This window comes from Cajanus cajan, chromosome 8 (assembly GCF_000230855.2).
Source record: "Cajanus cajan strain Asha chromosome 8, NIPB_CcT2T_4, whole genome shotgun sequence".
Taxonomy (NCBI): Eukaryota; Viridiplantae; Streptophyta; class Magnoliopsida; order Fabales; family Fabaceae; genus Cajanus; species Cajanus cajan.
Window position 1 is genome coordinate 22,004,307 of NC_138524.1, and position 8,452 is coordinate 22,012,758.

Consider the following 8,452-nt stretch of genomic DNA (forward strand, 5'->3'; position numbering starts at 1 on the left):
AATGATAAGTGCTCAAATTGCATATTTTTATGCTTAATTTGGCACTCTTTTTGGGAGAGATGTAAGTACTTTTGGTTGTATTTGACCCTACAAATAGATGAACTAAGATTAATCTAAGAAGTTACAAGAGTGTAGTTTCTTTGGTTGAAAATATTTCCTTTTTGTGTAGATTTTGATGAAGTTGGAAATCCAAGGCTATAGTCCCAAAGCCAAAGTTGCAGCCATGAAGCATGAACCAAAAAGAAGTGTTCCAGAGAGTTAAGGCTATAGCTCCAGATTCAAAGCTACAGCCACGAAGCCTGAACCAATTCCAGAGAGTTGAAGCTTCAGCCATGAAACCAAAGCTCTAGCCTTGGAACATTTTGGGCAGTCCAGAAATTCAGAGCTACAGCCCCCATTCCAGAGCTGCAGCCTTGGGTTAAAAATCCCAACTTTCACTTGGACAGGACGTATTTTAGGGCAAGAAAGGAAAGAAAAGAGGGATTGAAACAGAAGGAAACAAAAAGAAAAGAATAGAGAGAAAGATCACCCAGGAGAAGAGGAGAGCTTGAAGATTAGACTTGAAGATTGGCTTGCTTGGGAACGAGGACCCATCTTCATTTCTTCTCTTCTATTGTGTAATCTCATCTTTTTATTTGCTATGGCCCTCACCATGAGTGGCTAGTTTCTCTTGGGTTGGATTCAATGTAACTACTAACTCTATTTCTTCTTAGATCTATTTGATATTCAGCTCTATTACTTGTGTTTGATTCTTCTCTTAATGCTTAATCCAATTTGATCACCCGTTTTATGATTTTAGGTTTTTGAACTTTGTTGGGAAACATTTTCAAAACCCGAACTAAATCATTCACCTAATAATCTCTTGTTCTAGGAATAGACTTGATTTTGTTAGCCATTTTGGTTCAAGTTATTGTCTTAATGCAAGGTGTTAATCTTAAATCATAGAGGAATCATGTTTAGGGTTAATCACCTTAGGGCTCAATTTTGAGGAATCTGGTTGAGCTAACTATTGAACATGGAAGTAATAGAAGTGGAGTCATATTTATTTGATGAAGATTAAAAGAGTTAGAAAGTACATTTGAATCCAATCTCTTTCTCATATAAGGTTTTCTGTTAGATTCTTACTTTCGCTTTTAATTACTCTAATTTAAACTTAAATCAATACTTCATTCATGTTCTATGTAAACAAGAAAGGAAATTACTAGTATCCCCAAATCCCTGAGGACGATATCAAATTACTACAACGAAGCTTGGTCCACTTGCCAAGAGTGAAAAATCCTTCACCAGACAACCTGAAGAAAAAAAAAATTCAATTCAACACATAAATAACATATAATTTAATTTTATACAACAAATATTACCTGTTTCAAAATTAACACACACCCCACAACAGTGTCTTCCCCATATTGTTGGTGTTGCTTAACTTTGTAATGTAAGCTTGCACCAATCGTTGCAGTTGGGTCCTGAAATAAATATTTACAATTAACTACAAAACAATTTCTTTTAATGCATAACAAATTCACTAACCATACCTTTAAATTAATAGTATAATTTCCCTTTCCAGTTGGGGTCATAGACTCCACAAAAGCAACAACTGTTGGGACTCTTTCTAAATTGTGGTTGATATTAATCAATGTTGTCACTTCAGGTAGACCTATTGTTAAAAAAAAAATAAACTTAACATTATTTGCATCATTAAATTTACACACATGAAACTTAATATGCTAAACAAACCTCTAGATTTGACATAATGAACAGCATAGCGCCACGGGTTAGAGTTGAACACCAACATCGCAGGTCCGTTAAGATCAGACAAAAATTGTTGTGTTGGCAAGGGATTTTCAGATTCCATGTTCCTCATTGTAGCTTGGACCAAACCAGTTGGTCCACGAATAACACGACCAATGTCACGTGTACTAGATGTCTCTTCGTCATTATCATCCCCAAGTTTTGGTGTAGAGGGTGACAACGGAGACAATGACTCCTGTTCTCTAGCTTCTTCATCCTGTTTAGCTGCCATTGCACTTCTCATTATTGACAAAAATTGCTCATCTGTCAATACTTCATCTGATGGAACAATGTCTTCTTCTTCGTCACTATCAGGTACATAATCTATTCCTCTACGAGACATTCCTGATAAAATAAAAATCAAAATAAATATTCCATTAATATTGTCTCAAATTCTAAAATTTAAAATATTCAGTATAATATCATAATTTCTAACATTGCAATAAATACATATATTCAATTATAAAAATCAAATTATATAATTTTTTCAATTCAAAAAAATTTAATTGGGCCACTGGAACGGCCCGTTCTAATTTTAGAACGGGTCGTTCTCATTGCAACAAAGGTGTCTTATCTATGGATCTAGAACGGGCCGTTCTGAAATCAGAACGACCGTTCTCAGAGAGCTCATAAGAGGTTAATTTTTGTTCCGGAACGGCCAGTTCTAAAAGGAGAATGGGCCGTTCCAGAGCAAAAAATAACAATTCTTCAGTACAATAAGAACGGCCCGTTCTAAAAGCAGAACGAGCCGTTCTTATTCCTTTCTTTAAAAACCGAAACGGCCCGTTCTGAATACGTGCTTTTTCAGAACGGCCTGTTCCACGTTTAAAAATTACGTATTGACCTTCCTATTTAAAAATGTTTTCTAAATTATTACACCACTCTATTTTACAAAATAAACAACGATACAAACATACAATATATTATAAAAAAAATTAAAATTACAACAAATAAAATATATTACTCACTTGCACACCAAATAAAATATCACCTGGACCACACCTCGAATTTTGTGAAACCCAATAACACGTTCTACATTTAACTACTTTGAATTTTATAGCGCCTGGGGGAGAGGCGCATTGCAACGAATGAGCACGTACACAGCCAGCACCTGGGGGAGGTTTTTTCTTCAAAACGCCTCCCCCTGCTCTTTTTTTACAAACTTGCCACGTGTAATGTATAACAGATGGCGCCTACCCCCCATGCTCTTTCTTTTCAAACTTGCCACAAATAGAAGGCGCCCAGGGGGAGGCTCTTTCTAAAAAACGCCTCCCCCTGCTCTTTCTTGACCAGTTGCTCTGACTGCCACATCATCAACTAAAGGCGCCTGGGGGAGAGGCTTTTTCTAAAAAACGCCCACCCCCCATGCGATTTCAATGCCACGTGTCAGTGTCCAAAATCACCTATTTCAGTAAATAGTTTTTTTTTAATTTATTTCATGTATTTTTTTTTTTTAATTTAGCGGGGTCAAAAAGCCTAGAAATGGATTAATAATTTAATATTTTTGTTGGTCGGGTTCAGTTGGGTTCCACAATTTGAATCCGAAATTGACAGAATTTCAACGCGTGATTAGACTTAATATATGTTTTAAGCTTTTAAATATATAATTTAAAATAAAAATTAATTAGTTTTAAATAATGTAATTTAAAATTTAATAATAAATTATAAAATATTAATTGTTACATCATTTAATAGAAAATTTTTAAAATAATTTATTTTTATAAAAAATTTAACTAAAAATATAATTTTACAACTATAAATTTTATTCTATTTTTATCTAATTCTACACTATCAATTAATTACAAATTTTACTCTATTATTTAAACATTTCTTATTTAATTAATTTTCACATATTTCTTTTCATTTATGGACAAAATTATATGTTTGATAAGGGGACCTTCACCCCCTAACAATTTCCCAATTTAAATTTTTAATATGTAATTTAAGTATTTATTTTCTTTTATATTTTTATAATAAAATAAATATATTTAAATGATGTTTATTTTTTATATGATAAAATATTTTTATACTCTTTTTTTACAGAGATCATAGTATTTTATCTTAAGAAAATATTTAAATATCATTTATCTTATTTTTAATAGTTTTTTAATTTTATATTTTATTATTTTTATTTTAAATTTTATATTATAACAGTCGAATATACAAGAATAAGAGGGATTTAGGTATTTGTACGAATGTAAGATTGTGCACTTTAAGAAGATTTAAAAAAATTAATTTGTATTATTTATACTAACAAGATACATTTATTTTTCGATAGCTCATCATTTAAGAATTCTATAGTTAAACATGTTTAACTTAGAATGATTTAAGAATGAGTAACCTTTTGAAAAATTTCTTAAAAAGTGTGCGAGTGAGGGCAAAACGTGCTAAAATGTCTTTGTATTAGTTTGTGAAGATAGTCAAAAATATTAAAGGTAATCGAAAATCTCAGAAAGAATTACATACGAAAGGTTCTAATCAATGAAAAATTGTATAAAATGTCACCATATAAATCTATGGTTCATGCACTAGGCGTGGTATTTACCATGCCTAGTGTGATACCTCTAGAAGCTTTGTATGGTTATGACATCAAGCGTGAGTATAGTCATGTTAGACGTGGGACCTCCAAAGAGCAACATGCACTCTCTTTGGGTATGGCATTAGGCATGGGGAAAGCCTCACTAACACCACCTTATGAATGCGTGGACACTTGTTTTATGTGGATTTGAGGTATTTGGATGGTGCTTAGTTTAGGAATATGATCATTGTTATTAATGATGATGTGATAATAGATAGGTGAATGATTAGAATGCTTAGTTAGAGTTGATCTCTTGATTTTGATAATTGAGGTATGGGCAAGTGTTGTGAGTTTGGTGCACCCTATGACTACTTGTGATGTGAAGTCTAAGTCGAAGGCTTAGTTGTGTAAAAAGTCTGGGCATGCATGCTTAGTTAGGATATGTAACAATTATGAAAACTATAATTGTGATAAGAGATGAAAGTATGTGATGTTGTTCATTAAGTCTTTGGTAACGTGCATCATGTGCATAAAAGTGTGTCTTTGGTAACGTGCATCATGTGCATAAAAGTGTTTGTGATAGGTATCAATGTGGAATAAATTGTTAGGAAGAGCCCCCTTGTGGTTTGGGAATGTTGGTATATGTTGTTAAATGTTCTTCGTGGGTTTTATTATGTAATGTTTCCTATGAGTGAGATTCTCACACACATATACACATATATTGCTATATAGTTTGTTTTGTTAGGTTGTGGTTGTCAAACCTTATCTCACACCAAGAAGCAAAGTAAAATGTATCTCATTCTTTCTTTTCTTTGTTGTTTTGTTTTTTGTTTGGTTGAATACCATTACAGGTATGATCATCTAGAAGATGATGCTAGTGATGAGACTTGAAGCCTTAGTTATATTTTTGGACTTTGCTTTGATAGGATATGTCATCAAAGCTAGTAGTTTTATACTTTATTATCACACTAGATTTATTTACACTTTGTTAGGTACCCCTTGTTGGTTGCTTTTAGATTTTGTAATGGCCTTGTTAGGAGAGCCACTTTAATTTTTATTTGTTTTATTACCATTCTATTTACATTTTAATGTACCTTTTTAACACTTATTTATTTTGGAAAAAACAAATGTGGGTCCTCTATCTATTGAAGTGCTTTGTGAACCATTTTTAATTTTTTATCATTAAAGTTTATGCAAAACAATTCTTTAGCTTTATTGCTATCTATGAATATTAGCTAGAGGATAGTGTAATCTTGTATTATAATATAAATTATTTATCATTGTGAATAACAACATTTTATCCAATTTTATTACAAATGAAAAAGAAAAAATTGAAGTATAACTCAGTTAATATTTGATAGAATGGATATGACATGACTCAATCAATATTGGATAAGAGTAGTTACAAAATGGATGAAGTGGTTGATCAATTACAATTGCAAAACCAAAAAATAAGGGATTAAGAGATAACCAGTTGGGACATATTTTTAGCTATAAAAAGAGCACTTACAAAGGGAAGAAGGGGGAACTCTTGAGATTAAAAAAAAGTACTAATAAAAAGAAAAATGTTTGAAAAAATAGAAAGAAAACTCTAGAAATAAAAAAATTACACACATCAGGTTGCATTTTCCTCGACATCTAACATAGTATTTAAAAGAAACTTTGTAATTATTTCTTTTTGTTTTGTTAGTTGCCTATGTAATAGATCTTTTGTTTTACACTTCTAATCTTGAGATTCCATTTCCAATATATAATGATGCTTTTGAACTTTTTTAGGGAAGGATTACAATTCCTTATACTTATCTTTTTCTACTTTCTTTCATTTTTTTTAATGTTTTGGTTAATTTTTAGTCTCTAGATTTTGCATATGTGTGTATTGTGTAGGATTTTTTTAGGGTGATATTAATGTATTTCAAAGTGTAAGGACGAACACTAATTTTGTCCTTTTATTAATTTATTATTTTTCTTTAATAAAAATTCATAGTAAAATAATAATAAAATATATGACTTTATATGTTCTAATTGATGCATAAAATGGTGTTAAAATATATATATGATTAAAATAATAAATTTTATATATAAAATATGTTATGATGTTAATTGAGTAGTGAATACTACCTTTAGTATCATTTGAGCCATAAAAATTTATAAATAGACATTTGCTATCAAAAACATTTATGTGTAGAGAAAAATAAGTTGTTTTCTTATAACAAAATATTAAAAAAAAATATATTTGTTATCTTGGAAAAAGGGTTCGAGATGGTGGACATAGCGTACAACTTTTTCATGATCAAGTTTGATTTGGCATAGGACAGGGAGAAGGTGTTGGGGGCCTATGGTCCTTGGATGCTATTTGACCATTATCTGGCAATGAGGTCATGGATCCAAACTTTGTCGTCTCTAAGGTTAAGATAGAAAACACCTTTGTTTGGATCAAATTTTCATGCCTGGGTATGGAATATTATGATGAGAGTATTCTTTTGGCATTGGCTATCGTAGTGGGACGACCAGTTAAGGTGGATATTTGAACAATTGATGCATCATGGGGTAGATTTCTATGCATAAAGATTGATTTATAGAAATTGGTTGTGGGTAAGGTGTGGTTCCGTAATCATTGGTTCAAGGTAGAGTATGAAAGGTTAAATTTGGTTTGTCAAAATTGTGGGCTGTATGGGCATACAATGGTTAAATGCCCATGATGGAAGAGCATGAATCAAGGGTCCAACCACTAGAGCCATGGTCAAGAGATTACTTGAGGATTTGACTACTTTATAGCTTGGTGGGTCCAATGGGCTTGGTGGATCCAAGGTACTCTTCACATGGGCTTTACATTGACCACCATGTTATTTTCTTTATTGAGTAGTATAGGATTTACATTTCTAGGTCTTGTATTTTGGACCACCTAGATTAGGATTTTTGGGCCTTAGACTTCATGGGCCTATTTTTGGACTTCATGGGCCTTGGGTATTTGGGTACCCAATATTGGGCTCATTTTGTTTCTTTTATTATTTCCTATTGATTGTATTTGGTTGGCCATTATATTTAGGCCATTAGAGTAGTAATATTGGAGGAATACTAGAATAGGTCAAGGAGGCTAAATCTAGGTTTCATTTAGAAGTCATTTAACATGAATTTGGAGTCACATGTTTTAAACCTAGTGGGGTTGAACATGTGCACGCCAAATCCACTCTAAATGCCTCCTAAATGACATTTATATGCAAGGTTAGCCTAAGATCACGACCATGCACATGGGTGACCGAAAATTTGAATTTCAAATCTCATTTGAAATTCAAATCTTTTGGCGCCAATGGTGTAAGCTTGAGCTTGGAGCCACTTGCTTACCTCTGGATCTATATATAGTCTAAACCTCTCATTTATAATCACTTTGACATTTATGAGAATTCTTAATTTCATCTTCAACCAATTCTCTCCCAAAGTCACTGAAAGTTCATAGTCTTAGCCTTAGGAATCTTAGTGTTCTAAGCTTAGCCGTGAGCTTTCTTTTGTGTTCCTTGGTAGAATACTTCCTTCTTATCATAGGTTCCCTCAAATTCTTTCTCAATTCTAGATCATCAATTCGGAATCAAGATTCAAGGAAGAAGATTATGATTCTTGGAGGAGGAAAATGAATAATCTTATCCACTTCACTTACCTACTCCATCAGCCCAACTAAGGTTCCTTCTAAGGTTGATTTGTCAAGTGCAACTTCGATCAAGGAAGACAACTCTGGTGACAATCTTGGGGATCATCCATTGTATAAACCTAATTATGTTGACAATAATGGTGCATCACAAAATAAGGGAGTGGTTACACTTAATAATAATATGTATGGGGATTAGATTATGGTTAAGAAAAATAACTGCAAATCACAACAGTAGAATAAGGGGGTCACGAATGCTTAGGGATTCAAAGGGTTGGATAAAAGTATTTCTAATTTCAACGTGTGGAACAAATTTACCACTCTCAATTCAAAGAGTTGGATAAGAGTATTGCTACTTTTAACTTTTTACTTGTTTTCACCTCGAGTTAGTGTTTCTTTTGGAAACACTCGTTGCATTCACCTCGATAGTTCTATTATGGGAAAAGGAAGGGTATGATATGGTTGTTATTGAAGAAATGTATGGGCATAAGGGGGGGTATTTGGAT